Raw genomic sequence first — 26,213 nt, 5'->3', positions numbered from 1 at the left:
ATTAAAAAAAAAAAAATATATATATATATATATATATATATATTCCCATAAAGAATTGATGGCTACTTAAGAGGCTATTTGGAATTGTTCTTCCCTAAGGGAGGGAAAAGGCTTGATAAATCTTTAGAAAGAGTGGTAGGAATATAGACTACTACACTATGGAAATCCTACAAATAAAGCAGGTACTTGGAGGATCTATCATGAGATATGGAGGTAAGGAGGTTCTGGTCCTGGCCATGGTCATGGAGGAGGACCATTAGTGATGCTTTTCATACAGAGATAATGGTCCACACAAGCAATTTGGTGGTTAATGCATGTGTCTTTCAATCCATCTCAGCCTTAATCCTTCATATAAAAGGTTTTCCTAAGAGTTGATAGCTCTGTCATAATCTAAGTTAAATAGGAAAATCAAACAAGTTGTCACATCATTTGATGGATTCGGTTTCTCGTATCATCGTGTGACATGTGTCGTGTGAGGATGTGACAAATTTATTCCTATTCAAGTTTCTCTTTAACCGTGGTGAAGAGATTTACTGCCTTCATTTTAGTTGGATGCGACTCTTTGGGGCAAGGACGACTTCGTATGATCTTTGATTCCTTCACAATGGCATCTAAAATTTTTCATTAGTTAACAGGTCACTTTTTTGAGTCCATCCTAAGTCGAGGGTTGCTTGGCTGATAAATTGAAGCTTATTAAACTGATCATGGTTTTTGGGTCGTTTGAAAGACAACTTATCCAACAACATGAAGCATATAGTTGTCCTTTAAGCCTCTAAAGGGTCAGTTTGGATGGTAAGGTCAACCAATAATTTGTCATAAAAAAAAAAAAAAAAAATTCCCATCATTGGAGGTGGCCAAAAAAAGTTCTTATATTAATCAATAATAAAGGTCGTTAATACATCATCATGATAGAAAACGCAGTCAAATTTCATCAGTCAGTCCCAACTCTTTCCATTTTGTTATCTATAAATTATCTCCTCTAGATTGTGCCTTCTTTATGGCTATTTGGCCTAACTTTGAGACCGTTGTTAATCAAAATTGAAATCCTCCTTCAAAGGGTTGGAAATTTCATAGTGGAAAAAAAAAAAAAAAAAAAATAGGAAGTCAGAGAGTTGAGAATGATTCTCGTACGTGGAATCATATTTTGGCTGATTTTGATTGTATTGACTTTTAGATTCCCCGTCACAATATTTTCCCTCGTGGTTAGTTTATTATTAGTCAAATCACAAAGGATTAAAAAACGAATTGTTAACGGTTACGTACAGATTTCTCCAACATTCCAACGGAGTTGCTGGAGATGGAGTTTGATCAAATTGACAGACAGAGAGGTAAGAGTGAGAGAACCGAATTTCTGTGCCTTTTTTTCACTTTCTGTGGCCATTGATCCACCTGGTTTATTCGTTTCTCATCAAAAACCTCCAAAGGAATCGATCTTTTTCCTTCCAAATCTCAACATTATATCACATTTGATTCTGATCAGTCCCTCACTGAGAATAACATCTATGACTATTCATGTACTATTAGAACAACAGTGATGGTATCCTTATCATCAGATAAAGATTCTCAAGCAGAAATCATGGTCTCCTTCAATCCGATATCTCAATCAGTGAAAATTAGAAAGACCCAGATAGAAATCCAAGGTACCCTCATTCTCTCTCTCTGTGTATGGGTGGAAGGTGGAAGGTGGAAGATGGTAATATTTCTCCATTATTGTTATGCCCAGGTATCTTCAACTCTCACGTCCCTTCTCTGTCCCATACTTTGGATTATTACAGTGAGTAGTTGAACCCCCATCAAAAGATTAAAAATTTCCCCTCCCCTCTTTGTTTTAAATTTTGTTTACAGATTCCTAGATTCTATTTGTGGTTTTCCAACACAATAGTCTTATATGATCTGTTTTTTTCATTGTTAAATTTCATTTAGAAGCATTCAACTTTGTGTATTGAAGGAAGCCAAAGGCCATAATTTCCTTTTTATTGCAAACAACAATTATGCTTCTTTTTAGTTTTTATTCCCCTCACAATGTATTTGGGTTTTTTGGCTAAATTGTTTTCCATCCTTATCCATTGTAGGAATAATTGAAGGGCTTGTTGGAGTTGTGAATTTATGCCAGTATCTCTCACACTTAAATTATTAAGCTTCTGATACCCATGGCATAAAATTCCAGATTTCTGATCATAAAAGTGAAAAGACTTTGCTTTAGGAATCAATTATGTTCTGGATTGAAAAACCGACCTTTCTTTTGTAGTTAAGATTCAACTCCCCACAGTAAAACATTCCAATTTTATCTTGATAAAATGGAAAAATATTTGTTTATTTATTATATATTCTGATGGGTTTTGTCTTTCGTTTTTTCTCCCCCTAATATTTTGGGTCTATGGGTCAAGGTGTTTGTTCATCTCTATCCATCTCTGGAATAACATAAAAGGTTGATTGGATTATGCATCTACATTGGTATCTTATGTTAGAAGTCTTGTAGAATATGGAAATACAATTTCTCCAATAAACCCTTTAAATTCAAAGGATGTTGTTTATCCCTCTTTCTGCTTCATCTTTTTGTCTGATTTTACGCGTTGTTTGCGTGGCTCTTCATCTGAGAGGATTCACCAAAAACCAGCCAGTCTTTGGTGGTGTTCTGTTATCAATCAAGATAGAAGACTATTACAAAGCAGTTCTCAGTGCCAGTGAAGTAGCTTGGATTATGTATTGTAGTTTTTCTCTTCTCATAGTTATATAAAATTTCTGATTGCCTCTAAATGAACACTCATAAAATTGAGTGCCAAGAACCAAACAATGGATGTTTGAGTGATTATACTTTTGAATTATCTGATTGCTCCTATGAAAGTTTTGGTTCTCGGCAGTCTTGGAACATGGGAGTTTGTCCCCAATCTCCATCATCAGCTATGGGAGGAGGATCTCCACAGCCAAACCACAGGACAGCAAATTCTGGTGGTACAATTTCATGTCAATTCCAACCAACAACTTCTACTTTTATACAACTGAAGACTACATGGGCTATCCACAGTACCAGTGTCAAGTTGGCAAACACCCTTGGTGTACCCAGCTTCACAAGAATTATGATCTGGCAATTCCATCATTACTGTCTTCTGAGGATCCCCTCTCTGTTAACTCAGCAAAGCAAGATGATATTGACCTTCAATCAAAGGATACCTTGCAATCCGTCGTGAAGCTTCCATTGCATAGCAATCAAAAATCTAGATTTTGTGCCACTCCGATAGAAACTCCTGTAGAAATTTGCCAAGGAGTGACCTTCCACTTCTGCAAAATAATTTGGCAGGTGAAGAAGGCACCTTAGAAAATAGGCTCTTTGCAGTCCCTTTCGGAAGAAGTCCTAGAGTGAGTTGTTTTCTTTCCCTCTCTCCCATTCTCCAACATAATTTTTCTTTCCAGTCATCAAGATATATGTGTGGTTTAAATTAAGCATCATCATAGAGAAAGATTAGTTTGATTGGGGTTGAATTTTTTCATTTTTATAGGTTGGTTGTAATTCATTCACCCCTCCACTAGCACAACCATGCCTTCATCATCAGCCAGACAAGCAGTCCCCAGAACCTTCTTACTTGTGGCAGTTCTCAAGTAAGATTAGATGGACTCCAGATCTCCATGAGCGGTTTGTTGAATCCGTGAACCGTCTTGGGGGTGCAGAGAGTATGTAATATGATAAAACTACTCTAGTCAAGAAAGTCTCCATTGAATGACATTATTTCTTGTTGAATGTAGAGGCAACACCGAAGGGAATCCTGAGATTGATGAACTCTGAAGGATTGACCATCTTCCATGTGAAAAGCCATTTGCAGGTTGGCTTTCTCCTCCCTTCTTTCTGCAAAGTGCACTACTTTAGACGTTTGACTTGGTTGTGATTTATTTTCTAATGACATGAGTGAAACCTTTGCATTTGCCTTGCAGAAATATCGAATTGCCAAATACATGCCAGAATCTGCAGAAGGTAAATTTATTATCATTAGCTAATCTGTTACTACAGAGAGGATTTCTTTGTATTAGATATATGTGCTTGTTAGCTGATGGAAGTATGATACCTCTTGGTGATCTGCTCTATATGCTAATGTTGATTTTTCTGTGTGAGTTTTCTAATAGGACAATGGACTAGATTCCCCCTACCGTATGGAGCAAAACAATTTGATCTGATATTCTCTTGCTTTTATAAAAATTAATTCCGTTTCTTCTCTTTCTATTTATGTGAGAATAAACCACTGAAAACTCAACCTGGATTTGTGTTTTTGGGTTTATTTACACATGCTGATTTGGGTGACATCTTTTCTTTCTGCGGTTCTTGGGATTAGAGTGCCAGATAGCAGGTAGCCAAATTTGAATGTTAATTCCATTTCTAGATAAATCGATGGCACTTGATTTGTTACTGGATGAATCCTTGCTACTTGATTAACATAACAATTCATAGATCACATGATGAGGCTAAGGTTTTTATCTCCTTGAAATATGGGGTTTATGGAGTTGAATTAAGTCTTTGGATCTTAATTTTTCTTTTCTTTTCTATTCCATTTTTTTTTCAAGTGAGATGGGGTTAAGAAATTCCAGCGAGCAATATTTCTTTAGGTTTTGCTGAATTCATGTGAGAACCTAGATTGGGAAAAAAATAAACTAATAGCAAAACAAAAATAGCTGAACTTAGATAGTACACTTAAAAATTGTAGCGAACTTTCTGCATACTTTTCTATTAACATCAAGTGATTTGGTTGACAAGTGAAGAAAATTTATTACTGTATTCATTAAGTTGTAGAGTTACCCCCCCCCCCTTTCTGTTTGTTTGTTTTAGTTATGTAAAATTCTTCGATCTTCAAGAAGATCTTTTTTTTTTGGGTAGGACCAAGAAGATCATTTTTAACCCTTGTGTCTGTTTGTTATGAAATCCCTTAGCTGAGTATGACAGATCTCAGGTAATGTTATTTTTTAAGGAATTTCAACTGTCATACTCATGGTTCTCGTAACTTGTGAAATTCTTCAATCATGTTCTTAGCTAAGGGATTTTCTTATAAATTTAGCAAGTAATAAAAATTCTTCAATCATGTTCTAGGATAAGTGATTTAGTATAAATTTAGCAAGTAACAAATCTGAGTATGACAGTTGAAATCCCTTCTTTCTTCTATGGCCAGCAATTTGTTAGGAAAAACCTTGTGTCTGTTTTTTGTCGCATTTGCAGGAAAATCTGTCATTAGCTTGCATACAGATATTTACAATAAAATTCTAACTATATTTTTTAAACTATTCACTATCTTATAATATGTATAATATTATTCACTGGTCTATGTGCAAGTACATTAACTTACTATAAGTTTACCACCTTCCTCATTGCAGCATGCAAATCACGGATGCACTACGACAGCAACTAGATGTACAGAGGTGTCTACATGATCAATTAGAGGTTTGTTCACCCTTATATGGCTATTCTTCCCCCCCCCCGGGCGGTTTAATGTCAGAGTCAGAGAAATCTACAAATGCGGATTGAAGAACAAGGCGACAACTCAAAATGATGTTTGAACAGCAGCATGTCGGTCAAAGTTCTGTAGTACAACTCATAGGACACTCAATGTACTTGGGATCTAAAACGACCAAGATCTTGTGCGGTGTATTTGAAGCGAGAAAAAACATACAGTAATTTATTTGTTCACTGAAATTCAATAAACATTAAAGGGCAGTGAAAGAGCATAAAAGAGTATTGAGCGCGAATACCTGGTGCACAAGGCTCCAGCGTTTGCGAGGTTGAGGGTGAGAACTACGCACCTTACCCGGAGACTGTCAAAACTGTTCGACCGCAAAGACCCAGGCATCTCTTTCTATAATCTTTGAGGTTCTCTTGTAACACATATAGCTCTAGACATAGTTTTCTGTACACCAAACAAAAACTGCACAACAAAGTGAGATCTGAGCTGCCCAATCTCTCTCTCTCTCTCTCTCTCTCTCTCTCTTGCCCAAGAAAACAACGATTCCCACTCGTCAAGGCAGAATCTTGGGTTGGGTCAACAGAACCTATAGACGGGTCTGGGACAGTATCAACCGTTGGGATTTTATAAGAAACGAATCCAACGGCATAAGGCCGCTCCCATCGAAATCAATAGCGTCGGTAAGGAAGCTCTGGAATGAAATTTGACTCTGGAGTGGAACAGAGGCTTGGAGGAAGCTCTCGTGTCGCCGTGGCTCTATTATGAAGCAGCATCAACTAATTGACAAATCGAGGCCTTCCCAGTTAGGGATGAGGGAGCCATTAATATCACACAAGAATGAAGGGATTGGATTTGGGTCACATGGGATCTCTTTTGCAGGCTGCATGAGAGCAAAGGCTTTGAAACCAGGGAAGCAGATTCATGCCCAGTTATTGTCTTCTGGAACAGACATGAACGTTGGGTCTCTGAACTCCAAGCTCGTGGGAGTGTACGCAGGTTGTGGGGACGTGGAATCTGCTACTGTAATCTTTGAACAGATTCAAAGACCAACTGTTTTGCTTGGAACTGGATGATCTCGGTTTCGGCATTTCAAGGGAACTGCGAAAATGCGATCGGTTACTTCTCCCGTTTACTGCAAGCTGGGATTTTTCCAACAGATTCACGTTTTCTTTCACCTTGAAAGCTTGTGTTGGTCTGATGGATATTAATAAGGGAAAGGAGTTTCATTGCGCGATTTACAGAATGGGTTTCGAATCTGATATCTCCGTAACGAATGCTCTGGTAGATATGTACAGCAAATGCGAGGGTATGGACATTGCTCGTCGACTGTTTGACGGAATGCCCCAAAGAGATGTCGCTACATGGACTTCCATGATTTGCGGGTACTCTTTTGGAGGGAACCTCGAGCAATCAGCTATACTTTTCGAGAAAATGAAGTTGGAAAGCTTGTAATCAGAGATGTTGAATTCAGGACTCAAACCGAATTCTGTAACCATTTCTGGGTTGGGGCTCGTTACATCGAGATTCATGGTCTGATCTACAGAACTGTGCTTATAGTTGGCTTGAGAAGTCTATAGTGGCCAGAAGCTGTAAAGAGAGAACAATTTTCAACACAATCCAATATTCAAATGTATATTGTGAAGCTTAAAGAGGTACAAGAACAGGGAGAAGGCCAAAGATGACCTGTAACAGGGATAAAACTTAGTTGAGTCAAGTATATTGATAATTTTCAATCTAACAAAGTTAGAATGACAGAAATTTGGTGTGAAGACTTCGGCACTCGTAATGTATACTCAATGGAAATTTGAGTCCTGTTTCTGACTGATCAAAATGAAGTCAATGGAAATTTGTGCAACTTAATCTATTGCAACTGTACTACTCTGAATTCAGACATAGGATCCAGAAGATGGGATGTAAACATTCAGACCCAACATTCAAACATTTAAATCCTAAAAGGTGCCATTTGAGTGCATTAATGCATTTATCATTTCAAATTGTTAGTGGTCTGCATAACTAATGATGAGAGTTACAAAAAACTGCTAAAAATGAAAGAACCCATCTCCTGTTATGGAGTTCCTCTTTTTGAGGTGGAGCAATAAATATACAGAGGTGCAAATTTGCACCAAGATGGCAGTGTAGATTGTAGATCTGGAGAAATTCCCATTTGGCTTCATTTGTTTATGAATTTGGTCCTCTTCATGTTCTCACCATGCAGGCAGAACTAAAGCAGAGATTAGAATTAATGGAGCTCTTGAAAATATATGCAACTAGATGAGAGCTGTTGACATGGTGATGGTGCTGCTGCTGCACAACTGTGTTTATGTTTTCAACATATGAAGTATCAATTGAGAAATCGGCCTCAGCATTACATGAACAACTTCCTGCGAAGATTGGATACATTGCATATCGACAATGTCAATACCACGTGGAGCATGATAATTGTTGAATTGCCTATGACCAAAAACGTCTTTTCGTATATGATCAATATGCCACCGTTGAATTACCTCTTTGGCCAAAACCCTTGCTTGGAGCAAAACCCAAGCTGAAGCTGCACTAATGGCTGCCTCTGGAGGAGGAGCAGCTGCTGAAAAGAAACCCAACGGTTGAATTTGGAGAATAGTGTGATTGGATGTAAAATGCCCTAAAACCTGCAAAATCTATGGTAAGAATATCAACCCAAACTGCTCCTATCTATTTCCGTATAGATATCTTTCCCCTCGTTTTTTTCTAGTCCGAGGGTAATCCACACTGCAAACACCCGAAATAATGGTGGCAGTAGAGCTCTTCGGACTGCCAACTTTTCTGGGGAAACTTTTAAAGAGGGTTGAGAATGAGGAAGAAATTGGGCGATCCTTAACCAGGTTTTTTCGCTACCACCCTATTAATGAATTTGAACCATTCTTTGAGAGCTTGGGTCTTAAACCTTCTGAATTCAATTCTCTACTTCCTCAAGATATGATGTTTTTGAGTGATGATGATGAGTTGGTGGAGAATTACCATGTTCTCTGTAATTATGGAATTCCTCGACATATGATAGGAAAGATTTACAGGGAAGTATTCGAAGTTTTCCGGTATAAACATGGGGTTTTGAGGTCAAAGCTTAGGCGTATGAAGATTTGGGCCTGACTCGGTTTATGGTCATTAAGGTTGTGGCTTCGAGTCCTCATCTATTAATTGGGGGTGTTAACGGTGATTTTTTTAATGTATTAGAAGATTTGAAGTGCTTGGGTTTTCAACATGATTGGATTGAAGGGCGCTTGTCTGAGAGAAATTTTATAACTGGAGCCAGATGCTTGGGCTCCTCCACTTCTTTGGTGAGACAAGATGCAATAAGGAACAATTGGGGGTCTTGTTCAGAAGGAGTCCAGAATTCTTATTTGAAGCTTCAGGCAACAAGGCTTTTGCTCTTATCGGGTTGCTTCTGAAATTGGGAATGAAAATGAATGAAATATTCTCAGTTTTTCAGCAGTTTCCTAAAATCCAGCTTGGGACGTTTCTGAAAAATATGAGGGCAGGGTTGGTATTTCTATCTGACATTGAAATGAAGGATGAAGAAATCATCCAGCTGGTGCGTGCTCACCCCCTACTACTTGGTTCTCTTGCTTTGAAAAAATCCAATTCTGTCCTTGCTAGATTGGGTAGTGGAAAGGGGCGAGTACGTGATATTCTAATGACGACCCTGAACACTTGAGGAAGTTCAAGTATTGATCCCTTGCCCAGCCCAGGAGTGAACAAAAGATCATTGATGAAGAAAACTGAGTTTCTATTAAACCTGGGCTTTAGAGAGAACTCTGAAGAGATGAAAAAAGCACTCAGGGTTTTTCGAGGCAAAGGAGAAGAACTTCAGGAAAGATTTGATTGTTTGTTAAAAGCAGGTTTGGATCAGAAAGATGTTTCTCAGATGATCAAGATTGCTCCTAATGTTCTAAACCAGACCATGGATGTGCTTGGTATGAAGATGGGCTATCATATCTTTGTTATACAATTCCGAGGGTCAAGTTTAGGTTTTCAATGTACAATTGGCTAAAGGAAGAAGGAATAGTAGGACGTTTAGCCCTGAGCACTGTCCTTGCTACTGCTGATAAGTACTTCATACGTGTCTATGTAAATCAGCACCCTAAAGGCCTTGAGGTATGGGAGAAGTTGAAAAAAGAATTTTATTCAAGTTGAGAAGGATCTACTGCTTTTATGGTTTCTTCATCCTAATTATTGCCTTTTAGAACAAATTCTATAATTGATTAACATGAATCATAAACTCGAAGCCTTTTCACGAGCCACTTTTTTCATGGGCTCGTTAGCAAATATTGGGGCTAACTGATTTATGACCAACTGTTATGCACTGATTTTTAGTTAGTAAATTTATTTTGCCTTGGTGTCTTTTCTGAGTAACTGCTATCCTTCACCATGAAAGGTTATCTGTTTTGCCAAAGTATATTAATATCTAACGTTCTCACATTTTGACAGGGAGTGTTTTTGGTAGTTGAAGTTTGAACTAGAATTTGTATCTAGTGCAGGCATTTCTCTCTTTTTAGGATACATGGTGAAAATTTATAACCATGAAGGGACACAATAGGAACACGAGATGGTGCAGATCAACAAGAAGGATAGCTGCATCCCTTGTTTCCCCCCTCTGCTTTGCCCCTTACTCTTGAACCATGAAAAAAATGGTGTACCGGTGCACAGGACTCCCACCACTGCATGGGTCTGGGGAGGATCATAATGTATGCAGCCTCACCCCACTTCACGGAGAGGCGTTTCCTTACTTAAACCTGCAACTTTACTGTTTCACCAAGGTCCACCTCTCTTAATCTTGAACCATAATTATTAAATAATTAAAAGAGTTGTGGACTTCCTAGTAATAGAAAATATGGAATAGAACAGAAATGAGAAAGAGAGAACACCTTGGCTTGAACTGTGTCTATTCATAAAAGCATGTGCATGTTGAAGTTGTTCCATCTCATTTTACCATCAATTTTATATCTTGTGCAATAGATGTCATTGCCTTAATAAAAACTGCTCTACCAGAAGCAGGTGTATCAAGGGATAAGAAACAGCAAAGTTTTTCCATCTGACCAGCCAAAATGTCAAAACTTATTTCCAGTGTGGTGACATTTAGCAATGTATGTCATCAGTAGAAATTGGACTTCCCAGGGTGGATATTGGTCCTGCCCAGTCACCGTCATCAGTGGAACTTGGGTGGAAACATAGTACCAATTGTGCTTGTTCTTGGGTTAATAATATTTTAAAAGCATGTCTACAGCTTGCTAGGTAGGAGCTGGAGACTGTAACTCAGCGGATGGAAATTTGAGAATTGAATGTGAATGATAGTATCAGACATGTTTTATGACATTATATGCTATTGGGTTAAGAAGAAACAGATTATTTGGTGAGTGTCATATTCCCTTTCTCTATAGACCTTTCTAGTTTCTGTGGCCTGATTGATTTATTTTTTCCTCCACTTGAGGCACTGTGTCCACCACCAACCTATTATTACCTATTTGATCAGGTCATATAAGAAACAAAATATGGAGTGAACTATGCTTTGTAATTCCTTTAACTTAAAACCAAACCAAGTGAGGTTTTGTCAGGATATACGTTCATACTGGTTAGTTATACTTGACATGATCTCTACCTTGAATCTGGAACGGCCAAGGCATACTTGGCTATCTTAACAATTTTAAGTAAATTTTCCAGAATAGTGACCCTACATCTTTAAGATCATGAGATGGTGGAGCAGTGGGCCTATTTCCATCCCAAGTATATCTGAAAAATTGGGATTGACAAGTAGTGAACCTGTGGTCCAAATCATTATATCCATGTCTTTACAGAGTTGTAGAAAGGAAAATTACCAATACGTAACTTGCTGGTAATTCTAAACATAGGAAATTTTCTCTGACTATTATTCCGGAATGCCCTCCTTGGTCAGTTGTGCAAATCCTCCCCACTCCACCCATTTTAGGAAAATCAAAACCAGATCTCACATAATAAAGGTGCTTTGCTTTTTTCTGCCTTCACCTCACCCCAGACTTTGGCCTTCCGACCCATGATTATTTTCTTGGCTCTTTCATGATTATCACTCGTTTCTTTCTCTTTATTTATTTATTCTTTTTTTTTTTTAGAAAGGAGGATTGAACCAGGTTCTGGTAGAAATGATGAAGACAATATGTAGGATTTTTGAGAGAAGACAGCTTGAAAATAAGCCTTTAATTGAGTTTACAAATATGAGAAGCCATCTGTTATGCTTCCTCATAGCATGTCTGTGAAATGGCCAGCCATCCAGACAGTCCAAAGTGGGTCTGATTCTTATTCTTCCAAGAAATGCCTCTCCATGATCATTAATTCTCCAAATTCTGGGAGATGTGGGTTGTGTTCTGAGTTCTCGAGGAGTCGGTAATAAATGCCAAGCTTTTGGAGCCATGGCTCTAAACCTGTCGACAGATCTGGCAAGAGAGGAGAAGCATCGTTTGTTCAGCTTCCACATATTTAATGGTTCAGCTGAAGTTTTGCCTCTTTTTCTGATTGATATATGACTATAAGTTCCTGCGATTGATATGTGTACAAATTTTACTTTTGAATTCTGGCTCTTCTTCAGACTTCACAGCTCTGTTCAAAATTGGTCTAAGAATTGGTATATCTGAAATGGTCGATTTGGTGTTAAGATTGTGGATTGAAGGTGATTTGAAGGTAATATCAAAACATTCAAATTTCAAGAGAAGATATCAATCCAGTTGAGATTAGTGATTGTCATGACTTGTCCTGATGGAGAAGGCTGCAACCAGGTGTCTTATATCCTTAGGTACTGCAATCAAGCCACCAATCACTTAGCTGAGGAAAGGAAAGATCCAACATTTTCAGTCAACTAGAAATCTTATATCTGGTTTCTTCTGGATATTCCGTTTTTCCTTTCTTCGAAAAGAGGAATGTTCTTTTCTTTTCAGTACAAATGTAGAAGAAGCTTGTGCATAACATGATTAACATGGGTAAATGCGATGACATAATGCACCACACTAATTGGTTGGAGTTTTATACTAGAGGCTTGTCTACATCCAGACCACAAGTTGTTCAATATTATCAAAATCTCATAATACACAAAGGTTCATCTTGCCCTTGATTGATCATTGATGGTGGAGATCGAATGCACCTTGATGTAAACGGTAAGAAATACTTCTAAAGCCTTTCTTCGTAAAAGCAATATAAGAATTCCTATGGCTTCATCTTGAACTTGTGAATGCAAATGTAGTAAGGCCATAACATGTACAGTGAACAACTCCTGAAGCTCTCTGTTATACAAGAAAGATGACCATAAATTCCCAAAATAGTGAGATGAAGATATCCACTACATGTGTCTGCAATGCCAGTGCCGAACTATATGCAATCATTATCGGAAACAGGCAATCTCCATCTGATGGATCCTCATAGGTTACTGTTGCCAGACCAGAGAAATCACAGCCCCAACTTTTCTGGTTCTCCAACTGGTAGTACATGTTGAATGCATAAGAAGCATTCCCATGTACACCTAGGTGGTTACAGGAGGACCCATACCCCAATGAGGTGCAATCAGAGAAGGTACATGCAAAATCTATAGTAATGGCCAAGTCTGAGAGGTCTTCTGCTTGCTGGTTCAGTACACACCACCTCCTCGGTAAATATTCGACATTGTGTGCTCCTATCAGACCTTTGTTCTCTTGGTGACCAGATAGATCCAACTCATATTTTGGCTTCCCATCAAACTCGAAGATACCCCAGTGCCTCTCAAAATCCCCAGGTGCAATGCTTTTGGCATTCTCATCCATGAGGCTGAAGAGGTACACATCAATCTTGGGTTCGAATGCTTATCACCATCTGTTGGCCACCCAACTTCTCCAACTATGATTGACATGTTGGGGTATCCAGCTTTCTTAAGCGCCCAGCGGAGCGTGTCAAGATTGGCATCAAACACATTGGTGTAGATGGCATCACCATCCTTGATTGGGTTGTCTGACCCCTCGAAGAAAGCATAGTCCACAGGGAAGTATTCATTGCCATAGAGGCTAAGGAATGGATAGATATTAACTGTGAAAGGGGCATCATTCTCATTGAGGTACTGAACTATCTCGATTGTAATGTCACGTATGTCTGGCCTGAAGTCACCAGCAGAAGGGACTGGATCTGAATCAGGTGAATTGTAGATATCAGCATTGAAGGGGACAGTTGCTTTGATACGGTTGCCAAGCCCAACTTCATTTAAGGCTTTCTGGATATTCTGCAAGGCAGGCAGTGTGACTTGTGAGAAGGTGCCATTGTATGTCTGGAGGAAAGGTTCATTGCCCACAGCAACATACCTGCAAATTTTAATAGTTTTTGTTGGAAGATGGGAATTTGTGAAGGTTTCATGATCAGGGAAATGAAATTGAAACTATTAATATCAAAACTTTAAAGCAAACACCTACTTTGCAGAGCAGAGCAGTTCCCTGAAGTAAATGACTGGCTGGAAGATAAGGAACCAAAAGAAGAGCTCATCAATGCTCATGGTAAGATGGCTCGTATTTGTTAAAAATGCCCATTTTCAGTTGGCATTAAAACAGAAACGGTGTGGTTTTACTCAAACAGAAATTACAGAAAGAATGATTTTTAGACCCAAATTCTCTCAAGAAACAGAGGAATTGAAGAAATGACCTGAAAAAAGAGAAAAAATAAAAATAAAAATTGCAGAAACTGCAGGCTATCGTTGAAAACAAAGAACCATTATTTCATGGAGAAAATTAGAGAACACAGAAGAAAACCCCATTACAGAGGAGAACCACAAAATCAAGTAAAAAGGAAAAGAAGTTCAAGATAGAGTGGATTAAAACGAGAAGAAAAACCAGTGCCAACGACCATTACCGAGACGGAAGCCTTAAAAACAGTAAACAGGGTTTAAATTATCAAGAAGTTTGATTGCGCAACCTGAAATTGACTCCACCAGTGTGTGTGTATCCTGTTATATTCTCGTCGACCCAGTCCCGTGCGACCTGAGGATCCCCACTCATGTCCTGCAGCATGTAATTGGGTATAGCTACCATGACTTCGATATCTGTCCCGATCAGAGCTGTCAAGATCTCATCATTGGCCTCAAACAGCTTCACCTTATCGAACCCATTCTCACTTAGCATCTGAACAACCTTCTCTGAGTGGCCATCGTTCCCCAATTCACTCCAACACTTCGACCCTTCAAAGCCAAGTCCATTAACACCAGAAAAAGAATCAAGAGATGATTGGAGAAGAATCTTGCCTCTGCCATTGCTTCTCCTGTAATTACCCTTCAATGTGTTCTCCAAATTGGAGAACAATCTCTCTCTTTCTGTTTCTTGGAACAAAAAAGAAACAAGAAAGGCTAGAGAAGAACAAGAGCAAATAGATTGGGGAATGCTGTCGTTTACGTGAAGGCTGAAGACCTGTGTGTGTGTTTAGTTTTGGAGCTCCGAAGTGCTCATGAGAGAGAAAACAGAGGAAGTTCGAGTAGTGACTATTGGCAAACAGGAATGCGGCAACAAGAAACCCAAAAATGGTTCGGTTTACGGTTGAGGCCTTACCAGCTTGGGATTCTAAATAAGGGTATCAATAATGATTTCGGTTTTTCCGATTCGGTTTAGGTATGTTCAAGATACAATATGTACAAACCAAAACCAAATAACTTTTATAACCTCATACAGAAATCGAACCAAATTGATTTAATTCTTTTCAGTTTTATTCGGTTCAACATGGTCTTGTCAATTTGGTTTAATTTATATTGGAATGTTTCGTAGTAGCCTAATAGGCTTGAAGAAGCATGCCATGAAAAAAGAAACGAGGTCACTGGAATTAAGGGTTTCAATTTAGAACCAAAACCAGCCATTTAAAACTGAGTTGAATCAAAGTAAATTGGTTTTGATTTGATTTTGGTTTTAGGACTACAACCATTGAACCGAACCAAATAAGGAATTGGGTAAAATTATATATATTTTTCTAATATTTCAATCAATGCGGATGATAAATTGTGTTCCATTTTTATGGGGAAAAAGCTTGGTAGATTATGACCCAAACGAATAAGTGTTGTTTTTGTTGGTGAAAATGTAAAAAATTGACACTAACACCTAAAAGATTGCCCAAATCAGGTCAAAACCGAGCCATGTCAGTTCGATTCTGGATTGAAAAATAGGCTCCTTTTCAATTTGGGTTTCTACATGTTGCATCTTGAACAAAACTGAAACCCAAAACTGAAACCGATTGACATCCTTAATTGAAATACATAACCATAGATTGAGATTAATTACAAGTATACGCAAGAAAACCTAATGGAGTAGCTCAATTGGCATGACCAACCCCACACAAGTAAGAGGTCATGAGTTATATCTCATCAATTCCCCAGTCACTAAAGATTCCAAAACAATAGCTTATTGGTGGGTTCTTTGAATGTAATCTCTTCTATAAAGAACCTTACAATTTTGACACTTGGTCAAGCTCTACGGTCTTGGCTGTGGACCTTGGGTTTATCCCATCACAAACCATCATTTTACACTTTATGTCATGGGTAACCCCTTCCAACAAAGGAGACCCTTGACCTATTCATGAATACAACCAATCTATTCCAGTCCATTGGTTGTTTGTTCCACTCCAACTGTCATTTCTGATCCTAATTGGACCAAGTGGCTAAATAGAACTTTAAAAATCTAAGGACTAAGCATTGGCATACACAGACAGCTGAAAAAATAGAAGGATGCATGAGAATACATGGGAGGATATTCAATTAAATTAGGTCGGAAATTTGAGACATGATTAAAATCCATTCCTAAACCTATCTAACCAATGGTCATAATTGCCACATCATGCCAAAAAATTGGTGAAGCACCCTAGTAAGATTATCAGGTCAGCCATTTAAAGCCACTTTTGTCTAAGATTACATATTAATTCAAACTATTCTAATATGGTCCAAGGCCATAAGAGTAGCGAAAACAAAGCTAGAGCTAGAGGGTTCCTTGATGAATGGTGAAACTCAGATGCCAGTTATCTAGTGCATGCACACTAACAGCACGTCTCTAGTCTCAGGCCCCATGAAGAAACCTGGAAGAGGAAAAAGACAAAACACTAAATCAAGCTACAAATGATGACAATTTCAGCATTCTTGTTATTTTCATCTCAGGGTAGGGGTGGGGGGTTCGAACCAGAAAATGAGATGTGGAAAGACATCGAAAGGTCAAACCTGTAGCTTTGGGGTTCACCATTCAATAATGACCTTTTCAGTTAGGTGTCAGTTGTTATAGCTGCCCCTTCGGCGGATTGTAGGGTAACTTCAGTGTCTTCCTTAAAACAGGTTTCTTCTGGCAGCCGAAAACTTAAGCAAAACATTGCCTGCAACATCAAGAAAGTTTCAACAAGGGGAATACCATGGTAGAATTTAAATCATGATTTAAAACCTTTCTATGCAAATAACATATAAAAGATATAACAGTAGAAGCCGTGAAGGGCCGCAGTATATGAAGCACAAGCCACGTATGGAATAGAACACAATGGTGTTGAGATTTTAGATGGAAATAACAAATCAGCAATCTGCTAATGCTGATAGTTGGGATAACTCGAAAGGCAAATACATCCAAACTGCATTTTTTTTTTAAAAATTTTGTGGGGGGGGGTGAGGATGAGGATAGGAGAGGCTAGATAAAGGAAGAGTGAACCAACATTTCAGAGAAAGCAATCAGTCACGAAACCCTGCAGCTGGTATGAAGCAATTAAGTCAGGGAATGAAGAGATCCAATGATAGACAACTTTGCAAATCTTCCTTTACCTTGCACCTTCAGCAGACCTTGATACGGAAATACTAAGAAAAAACTTATACAAAACGATTGCCATTATGATTGACAATGGATGGAAGATATGGTCAAAGATAGCAAATGGCTCTTATTGGGACAGAACGATGTTTTTAAAAATTCACTCATGGTTCTGCCTGGTATCAGCAGTCTGACAGTCCAACTATCCAGTCCAAACTCTCTTGTTCAAGTCCACATGTGCAGTCCTGTATTCAAGTCAGACTGCCCCTTGTTTTTGTTCAGAAATACCCAAAATTATGTAATTGAGGAATCGACTTGTTCATTGATGATCACTCTTCTGGTCTGAACAGTCCAACCATCAAAAACTGTCAGCCAGTTAAACTGTTTTCAGTCTCGGTCTAGTCCTGGAGTGGTACACCCCATATTTTGGGCATGGGAGGTCTCCATGGTATAAAAAATAAATTAAATTAAATTATTAAAAAAAAAAAAATGGTTGGTTGTCCAGCCAGTCCAACAGTTCATGTGAACACTCCACATATCATACCTTAATGTACTGTTTTCTATAATTAACAGTAAATCGATTGAATGAACATAGCAATTCAATGCTCTTCATCACAAATAAAATAATAAAGGTGAATTTTAATATCAGCTTGTACCTTGTTTGGAGCAACATCTCTAACCCTATAAAATATGGGGTCTTGTATCTTAGCATTCAAAGTCGACTCTGCCTCCTGCATGGTAACAAAAGCAGCCTCAATAAACAAAAACACAATAATAAATATAAGGAAGGTTGTCATCAGCTTATGCTGAAATTCAAAACATGTAAAATGGTTCAAGTGCAAGGAATCCTGTAATAAAGTTGCATATTACTAGAGCTAAACGCCATGGTGATGAGTCCAGTTGCCCCATGGCAATCATCACTCCCAATGAATGAATCAGAAATAGGGTAGAAGCACCAATCACAATGAATGAATCAAAAAGAGGGTAGAAGAACCACTCAGTTGATGGTCAATCAGCCAATAAGCACCCAATGAACAGTTACCAATTACAGGACATTGTTCTAAAACATCAAGATGGAACCAAGCCCAAGAAAGGACTGCAACAATGTGAGATAAAAAATACATCGATGATCAAAGAACCACATGCAGTAAGTCTCTGTAAAAGACCTCCTAGCAGCCCCACTGTTTGCAAGCAGGTAATACCTTGGCCTCCTATTAAAACCCCCATACTCCCTGACCTAGTGCCATAACCTCCAAAGATAAGTGCCTAAAGACAGAAAAACAGTCGACTTCGGTTTGTCTTATGCAAATGCTAATACAAGCATCACTGATGGAGGATATAATTTCAAGATCCCAACTCTGCGGTCAAATGGCAATCCATAGAAGTCTATTTGAAGGGATAGTGGCTGAGGCTTGAGCAGGATATGGATGCAAGAATGCTGATTTTGCAACCCGCACTCTAGGATCAGAGAAACAGAAGCACAGGAAAATATTCAATTGCTTTCCCAGATAGGAACTTACAGAGATTATCAATTCCTTCGTTTCATTTGACCGCATAAAGCAATAGCAGTGAATCCAAGGCAAAGGTCCCTTCCAGTATTTCCTTTGGATAAGGCCCCTAAAAGCATCTGTAGGAAAGATTACCAAGAGTTAGTCAAGAAACAGCGACAAGACAGAGAGACACTAAATAAGCTTTCCATGGCTAAGGCAAAACATGAAAAATCAACATTGCAATCAAATAGATAGAAAAACAAGATTTCAAGAAAAACAACATAACATGAACAGATCTGATGATGAGAAATATACAGGTGGAAGTCGCACAGAAAAAAAATATACAATATCAACTACTGTAATCAGTGGGATGTCTATAAATTTGAAACACAGTAAAATTTCTGGAAGTGGTTGATGAAAGAAATTCAATAGTGAAAACTAAAAAGAAACAAGTCAGGAACAATGATCTTTGTTAATTTTCCCTTTTTCCCACTTAGTGTGGAGGTCGGAGGAAGAGAAATGAATGAAGGGAGAGATGGTTACAAGCACCATAAAAGCACAACAAAAGGAGATCAGAGGGAAGATGGGTTACCAAGAAACTGTAGGCAGATGCAGGTAAATTCATAATCACATGATCAACATGTTCCCATGTCTTAGTATTATATAACTTAGAGCCTCTCATTCTTTTGTTTGTGCTCAAATTTCTCCTACAGATGGCAGATGTACTGTGACCATCCACATTCTTGTCTTCTGCAAAGGAAAATGAAAACAACAGAATTAGTCATTTCTATCTTAAAATAGGGATTGAGTTCCCTGTCCGGCTGCATAGCGTACGCAGTGCCTCCTGTGTCTATCTCTTTCTTCCCTCCTATGAAATGACATATCTGCCCCTACTGTGGGAGGGGGGAGAGAGAGAGAGAGAGAGGCACTAGCGTACGCTACGCAGCCTGGCAGCATTCTTTCTCCCTTAAAAATAATATCATGACTAATGGAAGATTCACCAGATTCACAACTAGTAAACACTTTCACATTTAAAAATGCTAAAACGTCAAAAGACCTAATATCAATGTTCAAGCTCCTCAATTTCTTTAAAAATTAAATAAATAAAAAAATTTCATAATTACGCAAATTTGAGATAACAGGATGGATCACTTTTAGCATCATTACGATTTCAATACTTGTTTCCCCACACACCTTCCTCACAACTTTCTGCACGTCTTTTGGCAGCAGCGTTCACAGCATCGAAGTTCATACACAAGCCTCCTAGAGCTTTCTGATCCCTTGAATCATTACCCGCCATGCCTTCCATCTCAACTACAAGGGATATGAATGTTAACCTAACTTTTTCAGAAAAGCAACTAAAATATGAAGACTAATATTACCTATCGGCCTTCTGTTCAATATCACTCATGGGCACTGATATTAATCGAGAAATGAATGCCCTTGCATCCATATTGTATGCAAAAACACAATCCTCTACTTTGTTGATTCCGGCATTAATCTTTAGATAATGAGCACTATCAGGGTTTAGCAAAAGGACCAACTCCAGCAAACATGTCACAAATGATCTCTCCTGCCCGAAACTGAGAGACCAGTCGTATGTGTTCATGTTCCAGTCTTGAGTTCCAATACATATCATCATTCCCCGCTAGAATTTCAAATTGTGGCACACGAAATTCATTGGTGATGCTTCCAACTTTGTTAACAACAGTTTTGATTCTTGGCTGGTTTTAGAAAATAAGCTACAGTAAGGTCTGCTTAAAAGCACAAAGGCTAAAGATATTTGTAATGCTGATGAGAGGCTGAGAATACAATTTTTTTGCTTTCTCCATTAAACAAAGTCAGCGAGGTAGAATGAATCACCAATCACCATACACAAAATAGAAAGAAAATGGAAGAAAAGGAGGACAAATGAGCATGAAGACCACTTGAACATCCCTCTTTTAGGGGATGCACAGTTTGCAATAGAGTGGGCATGAACATTTTCCCATAAAAAACAATAGTACATGCCTTTCAAATCATTCCATATTTGGTTATAAAATTTTACTTTACTTTGCATCCAAAACCCTTTGCTATAATATGTAAATAAAAATTACATGTAAAATATGTCATTATTTAGTTTTTCCCTTTAAATTCCCATTGCAACCAAACGGAGCCTTAAGGAAAGGGGGTAGGGGACAAGTACATTGGAAGTTTGAACTCACTTGTAGTTTCTATCATAAATAATTCAAAGATGAGATATAAACCATATTCTTAGTAACTGGCAAAATATTTGTGCATAGTGGTTCTTCTTACAAACTTGCTGTGTGAAACTTGTGTGGTTCTTACTGGTTTGGTGTGGCTTTAAGCATCTTAATACTTTTTTTGTCTCTTTTCAGACTAGTCAAAAGTATGGAAGAAAAATAAGAGACGGTAAAAATGGGAGAGATTGTGAACCATTACAGAAGATTTAACACGCGTCTTTAATTAAATAAGTGAAGAAGTACAAATGCTTAAAATAACATCAAACCCAACATACATCATAAATGACATTTGCAATAACATCCTTGAAGGGAAGTAGTTCTTCGGTTATATTGATATGAGCAATATGGCCTGAAAGAAAAATAAATATTGTCAATTCATTGGTAGAAAAAATGACTTATCAAAACGTTAACTGAAAACCTACTATCGGTAAGGGTGACATAAACGAAACAAATAAAGAGCAAAGCAGGAATTAGGTTGTTTGCTAATTGAAAGACAAATGGAGTGAACACAACCACCCAAGCATAGAGGGGGAGAGAAAGAAGAGAGGAAGAAGGGATACTTAACTATTGTTTCAAAAGATGAAGGAACCTCCACTCCATGAGGCAATATTTGCTTCAGGATATGATCTAAAAGAAGACAAATTTTGCAAGTTAAAAACTTTCTAACAGAAAATATAACAGGCTGGAAGACAATCTGATTATCATCATTCAGAAATTATCTCAATGTAAGAGTGGTTATGGACAAATAATGCCTCTGTTCACCAATATATTAAAGTTAATTCAATTTAAAAATGCAATAAGTTGAATTTTAGTTGACTAATAGAACTAAAAGAACTATAAATAAAACCAGTAAATCTATGAAATCGAAGTCCAACAGTAATCAATGCTATCCTATAATGGCTAAAACCTTAATAAATAACTGAAAATAAAACCACTAATTAGTGATACACTGATATCAACCTGAAAAATATTTTTCCATGTCATAAGTAAAAAAATGCACAAGAAAAAATATTTCAATAAATATAACAGCATGTAAAGAAATTATGAGAATATTCCTCAAGTAAGAAAAATAAATAAACAAACAGCATATGGATAACAAGATTACAGACAGGCTAATCCACAAAGTATTAATTGTCGGTCATGCATAACCCTCGGAGAAAATATAGACATTAAAATTTCAGTGACCAAAAAAAAAACAAAAAAAAAAAGCATAAGTAGGTCATGCAATAAACTCGCAATAAAACTTTTTCCCTTGTGAAATCTTAATATCTACCATAGCTTCATCTATTTAAAGCATTGTAGTATGGATAGTCCAATGAGCATCAGAGCAGGAAGGGAAGGACATAGCATAATTATCTCCATCAAGAGGTTGATTGTTAATGCCTCAATTCACTATTGTTCACCAAGCATTGCTGATCAAGGTGGTTCCAGGCATGCCCCATTTATTTTTTTATCAAATAGATATCTCAAAAATTCCATTTTACAGATGGGAAGAAAGCATCAAATCCTTAATTATAAATTTAGTTCATATTTTAAGTTTAACTCCATTCTCAACAAAATCCAAACAGATATCAGGGAGATGGGGAAAAACATAAATAGGTGTTGAAACCCCTCAAAGCAAACAGAAAATGAAAAAACGTGAGGGTATACATTTTTTATTTTTTTGGGGGTGAACAATAAATTCCTTACCAACAGAAGAGAAAAGGTGGGGAAGGAATATACAGGCCCCGAGGGGAAAAAGAGAAAAAAAAAAATACAACAACAAGAACAGGGAAGAAGGGAGGGATGCAGAAAGGGGGAGGAGAGACTCCAAGACACAACAATGAGCCTGTTCCTTGGAGTATCCTTTACAGGTTTTATAATGCGCAAAATTAAATTTTTCTTTAAGAATGACTACTTGACTACTGGGATTAAACAAAATCCCTCACTGTTTATACAGCCAAACAAAGATCCTCTCCATCATGCTATGATTATCTTCCACACTTTCAATAGATTGATCATTCATTAAAGAGTTTCAACAGACTGATCAAAATGGTTCCCTCCTGGGTTATTCATCAAGGATAAAAAAAGAACCTATTATAAGAGAATGATATATTACTAAAGATTGGAATTGAATGATCTAATATATGGAAATGATATCTAGATTTGAAGATTCCAAATTTATAAAAGTTTTAGTAGTATAAGGAATCTATAGAACAAAATCACCTCAACTATTCGAACCAGAATGTCCTTAGTTGGTGAATAAATTACTTCTGTATCTCTAGAGTGGTGAACTTTCATGTTCCATAAGCTTGGAAAGACGCCCTTTGATGCACCTTAAAATGTTGGACCTCACCCTTCAATGCACAAGATGCAAATACATTTATTCTCATCTATATAATTAGCAAAAGGGAGTCACCTCCATGAGGGGTAAGGAACAGGACTCTGTAGATTAAAAAAACACATGGGTCATAATCCATCTTCTATCAAAACACACGATCATCCTTTGTTATCTCATTAAGCACAATCGTTAACGCATGGAAAACTTGAAGTCAAGACTCAAAAGTGCCCCATATGGTCATACCAGATTGGGTTGGGGGAAGGGGTGGGGAAAAGCACCCCAGTGCATGAGGCTCCAGCTACGACAGGTTTTGGGAGGGGCAAATGCACACAACCTTAACCCCACTTAGCAGAGAGGCAGTTTCCATGTTTTGAACCAGCAACCTGATGGTTGCAACAACGCAACTTAACCGTTGCGCCAAGGCTCGCCCACTATGCCCATTCCAGAGCAACCCAACACACGAGGCTCCAACTACTGCAGGGTCTAGGAGGGGCAAATGTACACACCCTTAGGAAAAGATAAGGCTGGATTTATAGTTCTAAGGAAGAAAAAAAAATTAAACAATTTAAGGAAAAAAGCTCTCATTCCACAATTCAGATGTAATTTATTATTTTCTGATATTTATCCAACTCATACAATTCTCTAAATGTTAATAAAAAATATAAAAAAATTCAATTAAGTTCCATGTTTACTCAGTTAACTCATGTATCTACAACATGAATCTGAAACTTTCAACCTTGTTACCAAATCAGTTAGACCTTAATTTCAAACTTGACTGTTAACATGACTAGGAACTGAGCCAAACAAGACAAACATAACTGTGGACTATATGGCCCAATATTCTGTACCAAATTATCCTAAAATTAAAGGAATAAATGGCCAAAGAAAAAAAAAGAAGGCATTTTGCATATCATCCCAACATAAAGAGCAACTGACCTGCACTCCAATAAGAATACCCAAGCGATAATGAATAGGGGACAACTTCAATTTTGCATAACTCCTTCAAGGCATCACACCTATAAGCATCAAAAGCCCAACCACTCTGACATGTGCTCAACAAAGACATTAGACTGAACCACTAACTGAAGGTTGAAAGAAAGATGTCCTATGTCATCATTAGTGCCTTGGATGCTAATTTAATCTCATAAATGAGAGAAAAAAAATAAGAAATAAATAAAGTATCAATGCTCAAGAACTCTTGAACCTGGTGGTTTTTTATGATTCAAATCACCGAATGGTATTAGAATCCAAATGAAGTGATGGAATTGAATAGTGAATCAAAAAGATTTAAACAATGTCGATAGAACGTTATCAACAAGCTATACACTGAAAAGGCTGGACCTGGCAACCACAGCCAAACATTAACATTACACAGTCGAACCCTAGTTAGCCCAGCTTCTGACTGATAACTACCACCCAATTCAAACCCCAAACAGAAATGGTAATTCTAAATTTCAGACCCATCAAAATAAATAAATAAATAAATGAAGGAAGAAATAAGAAATAAAAATGCCCATGGTTCTGAATCAGTCCCTGGAGATCTTAGCCCAACTTCAACCCATCAGGCCAATAATGCAGCCATTGACACAGCCCTGAATTGGTAAGACAAAGTATTGGAAAATTTATCATCCAGCATACCAGTTGTTTACTGTTTGTCTTTCTCCTGCTTCCAATACATTACCAAACATCTTGGATACGTTATGACACATGTAAACCAACAGGCAAACACTTGGTTTGGGAAGGATAATAGATCTACATACTGTTTGTTAATTTTAGCATTTAACAGGGCTCTTGGGACTAACATTAATAGCCCCGAACTTTCTGTTTCTTTTTTGGGTAACCAATAGACTCAGACCCATGTAAAGTATATCAGGACTCTTCTCTTTTATAACTCTCATACTTGTCTAAAAGATAAGTAAATGCTCTATGCTTCTTACCAGGATTTTGAATCTTCTCAGATAATATCATATAGCGACTTTTCTCACATGATGGATCTTCAGTGATGGGCTTGACACGGGGCTTATCAAGCAAATATCTGGCAAAAGGAAGGCCACCACATACCCTCATCAAATTAATGGACAACATAATAAGCAGAATGCACACAGATTTGTTCACAGAACTGAAAGAAAACTAAGAAATGAAGTACCCATTCAGTATGCGAAGGACATTCTTGCAAAGTTGGCAAGGAATTCTAAGTGCCCATAATTGCAGCTGCACATCGAACTTACTTTTGTCCAGCATCGCATCCTAGTTAAGGTCAGTATTCTGCATAATATAACATATTACAAATAAGTAACCCTTTAATAAGAAAATTTACATCATGAGATCCTAAAACCCAAAACTAATATAGGGTTCACTTCTAGATAGACACAAAACAGCTAATTCGAAATAGTATTACCTAAGAGAGAGAGAGAGATACTACAATTTAACCTTCCAGCTACACAATATCAAAAGTGAGAGCGTGAAACCGAGAGGGAACGGGGTCTACCTTGTACTTATATGTGATCTGTAAATAGGCGAATTGAGTCGTATACTTGAAGGAGAACCGGCGAGGTAAAACGACAATGGAGGTTGAACTTGTCATCAAAGTATATGTTAAACGGTAAAGTTGCAGGAATTTCCGAATGTAAAAGACCGCGAAGGCGCAAAATATAAACAAGCCGCCATATGTCGACTTCCGCGGAAGATGGTGGAGTGGGTGCCCTGAATCCGGTTTGCTACCTGGTCATGTCGTCCCTGCATCATCACGAGGCGAATGAGAACACGCGACCAGATAGCGTTTTTTTTTAATATTTTTTTAGAATATGGGTTGCGACTAAGGGTGTCAATATATAATCGGAACTGACCGATTATAACCGAATTGAATCGTACCATAGTAAATTGATCCGATTTTAGTTTTATAGGCCGCAATTATGGTTGGAACAAAAAAAAAAAATTCTAGGATCATAGTTAATTAGTTA

At 37.8% G+C, this 26,213-nt stretch overlaps 4 pseudogenes; 2 read left to right on the top strand and 2 right to left on the bottom strand.

Moving 5' to 3' along the window:
- Positions 1 to 1,258: 1,258 nt before the first annotated feature.
- LOC122088981 lies at positions 1,259 to 6,890 on the top strand (annotated as a pseudogene).
- A 1,314-nt stretch (positions 6,891 to 8,204) lies between these two features.
- On the top strand, positions 8,205 to 9,625 carry LOC122088979 (annotated as a pseudogene).
- Positions 9,626 to 12,570: 2,945 nt separating this feature from the next.
- On the bottom strand, positions 12,571 to 14,936 carry LOC122089331 (annotated as a pseudogene).
- Positions 14,937 to 16,153: 1,217 nt separating this feature from the next.
- LOC122088978 lies at positions 16,154 to 26,025 on the bottom strand (annotated as a pseudogene).
- Between the last annotated feature and the right edge of the window lie 188 nt (positions 26,026 to 26,213).

Source organism: Macadamia integrifolia, chromosome 9 (genome assembly GCF_013358625.1).
Source record: "Macadamia integrifolia cultivar HAES 741 chromosome 9, SCU_Mint_v3, whole genome shotgun sequence".
In the NCBI taxonomy this organism is placed as follows: Eukaryota; Viridiplantae; Streptophyta; class Magnoliopsida; order Proteales; family Proteaceae; genus Macadamia; species Macadamia integrifolia.
The sequence above is the reverse complement of the archived record's forward strand: the minus strand, read 5'-3'. Positions and strand labels throughout refer to the sequence as shown.